At 44.8% G+C, this 4,082-nt stretch overlaps 1 pseudogene across 1 annotated transcript; it reads right to left on the reverse strand.

The window, feature by feature from the left end:
* Positions 1-2,607: 2,607 nt before the first annotated feature.
* Positions 2,608-3,827, reverse strand: LOC100591137 (annotated as a pseudogene). The gene has a single exon (XR_004030108.1). The product of XR_004030108.1 is annotated as a PRELI domain-containing protein 1, mitochondrial pseudogene (transcript).
* Between the last annotated feature and the right edge of the window lie 255 nt (positions 3,828-4,082).

Raw genomic sequence — 4,082 nt, forward strand, 5'->3', positions numbered from 1 at the left:
CAATTGATACATGCCTGCATTTGCCACTAGAATACATTGGTCATAATTTTTAACACTTTTTGAAGCATCACTGTGTTTATACATGACTCATTGATTGAATGTTATTTTTTTCCAGGCACTGAGAATATGGTAGTTAACAGATACATGTTCTTCTAGTCTGTGATAAAAATGGCATACCTCAGGGAGATGAGGCAGGTAGAACTTAACCCCTCTTCTTCCTGAGTACTGCCAGGCTGCTGTGCTATCTTTTTTTTTGAGACAGAGTCTCTGTCACCCAGGCTGGAGTGCAGTGGCATGATCTCAGCCCACTGCAACCTCCACCTCTTAGGTTCAAGTGATTCTCCTGTTTCAGCCTCCAAAGTTGTTGGGATTACAGGTGCGTGCCACCACGCCCGGCTAATTATTGTATTTTTTAAGTAGAGACAGGGTTTTGCCATGTTGGCCAGGCTGGTCTCGAACTCCCGACCTCAGATGATCCGCCCGCCTCGGCCTCCCAAAGTGCTAGGATTACAGGCGTGAGCCATCAATGCTGTGTTATCTTGATTCACAGTTGTGCTGTCTTCTCTCTCACTGAAGCCTCTGAAATTGTGTGGTTTGTAGGGCTGGGAGCTTGCACATTACATACCGTTATTCTGGTTTTGGTCATAATAATGTCTTCTTTCTTGTTGTCATCTCTCTTCTCCATAGTAACTTCTTGAAGCTGCCAGAATGATACAATTTTTTTTTTCTCTTCCTCTCTGTTGAGCCACTCCTGCATGGTTGCCAAGGGAAACCAGATAAGTATTAAGTATAATATTAATTTGAATATTATATGTCTAGATAAAGTGCATGACTTGTATGACATCTATTTTAAACTAGCTTCAGGCTCTTCCTGTATTTACCTTACTTAGGCTTTTTTGTTTTTGTTTTTGTTTTTTTGAGTTTTCTTTTTGGTTCTCTAAGATAACTGAGTGGACCCAGTTGATGAGGCTTAGGAACTCAGCTGACTGGCCCTGTACCTGGCTCTCATGGTAACTTGTATTTAACACTTATATGATTATCAAATAATTATTTGAGTAATTTTTAAATGTTTGTTTATCAGACTGGGCTGCTTTTTAAGGTCAGGGACTATGTCTATATTGTGCTTTCCTGTCTTTCCATTGTGCTGTAGCACAGTGCCTGGTGCACAGGTATTAATTTTTTTTTTTGGTCAAATGAGAAACAAGAGGAAAAAAGATAAGATGCAAAGACCATAAAGAACATGATCCAACATACCTCTGTTTAGAAGTTACCTACTGATCTAGATGCCCAGCACCTCATTTGCCTCTAACCTCCTATTCTATTGTTTAAGGCCACCCTCCAACCATGAGTAGAAGTTAGGGTATGAATTGGTATACAGTTGTTGTCATTTTATTTCCTCTTCCAAGTAATCTCACAATAAAAGAAGACTTCAAGTTTTCTGATACCAGAAAAATAGTAGATATAAAAATCTTTCAGCTAAAAATACCTGGAAATACCAGATAAAAGTTAACAAGCATTATTTTAAATACATTTCTGAGACGAGTCTTCCTTTTTAACATTTATTTTGAGCTGGGTAGGGTGGCTCAAGCTGGGCATGGTGGCTCACGCCTCTAATCTCAGCACTTTGGGAGGCTAAGGCGGGCAGATCGCCTGAGGTCAGGAGTTTGAGACCAGCCTGGTCAACATGGCGAAACCCGGTCTCCACTAAAAATACAAAAATTAGCCGGACATGGTGGCATGCACCTGTAGTCTCACCTACTGGGGAGGCTGGAGGATCGCTTGAACCTGGGAGGGCAGAGGTTGCAGTGAGCCGAGATTGCACCACTGCACTTCAGCTTAGGCAACAGAATGAGACTCTGTCTCAAAAAAAGAAAAAGAAAAATCTATTCTTATAATTCCTCCCCCAACCCTTTTTTCAGTGTGTAATCCAGTAACATTTAATATAATAATTAATATGATTTGATTTAGGTCTGCTTTTTTTGTTTATTTTCTGTTAGTATAGGACCTACTTCATTTGTATAGGTCCATTTAACACTCTACTTGCCATTTTGTGCTATAGTATCATATATAAAGCATCTACATACATTATAAACTTCAAAAAATAATGCTATAAATGCTATAACTTAAACATCTATATGTATTCCAAATAAATTAAGAAGAAAAATTGTAATGTGTTCAGATATTTACCATTCCTGATGATTTAAAATCATTCCTAGGCCGGGCACAGTGGTTTATGCCTATAATCTCAGCACTTTGGGAGGTCAAGGTGGGCGGGTCACTTGAGCCCAAGAGTTTGAGACCACCCAGGGCAACACGGTGAAATCTTGTCTCTACTAAAAATACAAATGAATTTGCCCAGGTGTGGTGGCATGCTCCTGTGGTCCCAGCTACTTGGAGGCTGAGGTGGGAGGATCGCTTGAGCCTGGGAGGCAGAGGTTGCAGTGAGCCACGATCATGCCACTATACTCCAGCCTGGGTGACACAGCGAGACCCTGTCACTAAATAAATTAATAAATAAATTCATTCCTAAAGATGTGAGTTTTCCTTTGGTGTCATTTCTGTCAATCTGATGAACTCCCTCTAGCATTTCTTTTTTTTTGAGGAGGGGGTGCTGACTGAATTCAACGAGTATTTATTCAGTGTCTATTATGTGCTAGATACTGAGACACATCAGAGAACAAAACCAAAAGCCCTGCCCTCGTCGGGCTTACAGTCTAGCACTTACCGCCAGTTAACCTGCAGGCTACCTGGAACCCAGGGCAAGTCACCGCACCTCTGTGCCTCGGTCCTCAGCTGCCCAATGGGAGAATAAGCAGACCTGGCTCAGACATGAATCATGTGCTTGGTGTACTGCAGATGCCAAACTGCATCCCCACAACCCACCACCCAGACAGTAGATACGGCTGGAAGTTGATTTTTAATGATAAAGTACAATGGACGGAGGGCAGAGGGGCTAAGCCTAGCTGTCTGGGGTGCTGTGGTGGTGGTGGGCTGGCTACACAAACTGTTGCTGCTGCTGCTGCTGCTTCTTGGTGGCCGCCTTGCTGGCGAGGTCCTTGGCCTTCTCTGTAGCTGCCAGTGCCGTCTCCTTTGCCTTCTCCTTGGCTTCCTCGGCTGTCTCAACAAGTGTTTTGGAAGGGGCCTCGCCTTGCAGCTTCGCCAAGATATATTCAAAACCCTTCATAGTCTTGGTCACCTTGCTTTTGAACTGGGCAAGACCAAATTCCTGGACAGCTCTGGAGACACCAGATAAGCTAGAGGAGACCCAGGCTTCCCGGCGGATTTCGGTCCAGCCACTATTGTCAGAGTTCACACAGTCAACACATCGTTCCTCCACCACCATCGGCCGGGCGTGGTTGATGTTCCAGGTGAAGGTGGTCATGGTCTGATTCTGTGGGTCCACAATAGAGTCCTCCAGGATGTACACCGAGTGATCAACATTGGCAGGAAACAGTTGCTCGGCCCAGCGGGGCATCCTGTTGGTCTTGGTCAGGAGTCGCCTGGACAGCAGTTTCTGGTCAGGGGTTACCTCCCCGTGTACTATGTCTTCCGTCAAGACATGTTTGCTATAGGGATTCGGGTACCGCTGCCAGAAGGCAGCGAACACTTGGTCCCAGGAACTCCGCAGCATGCTCTGGCCCAGGAAATACTTCACCATCGTCCCCACCCGCGCAGCACCCGCGCAGCATCAGGGGTGCGGAGCCTGGGAGGCACGCGGGGGCCGGGCTGGGCCGGGGCTCGTCGCACACCTGCCACCAGGCTCATAGCTCAGTCACAACCGCACCGCGTCCAAGCAGTTGCCACCGCCGCCACCATGAGTTGTCCGGCCCAGCATTTCTTGTAATGCACGTCTGGTGGTAATGAAGTCTCTTAGTTTTCCTTTATTTAAACACTTAGTTTTTTTGTTGTTTGTTTTCATTTTCATAGGATATTTTGGCTGGATATAGAATGCTGAAATGACAGTTTAATTCTTCAAGCACTTGAAAAATGTCATTCACTGCCTCCTGGCCCCCACAGCTTCTGATAAAAAGTCCAGTGCCATTGAATAATGTTCCCCCTGGAATGTAATATATTGCTTTTTT

The sequence above is a fragment of the Nomascus leucogenys genome, chromosome 5 (genome assembly GCF_006542625.1).
Source record: "Nomascus leucogenys isolate Asia chromosome 5, Asia_NLE_v1, whole genome shotgun sequence".
Taxonomy (NCBI): Eukaryota; Metazoa; Chordata; class Mammalia; order Primates; family Hylobatidae; genus Nomascus; species Nomascus leucogenys.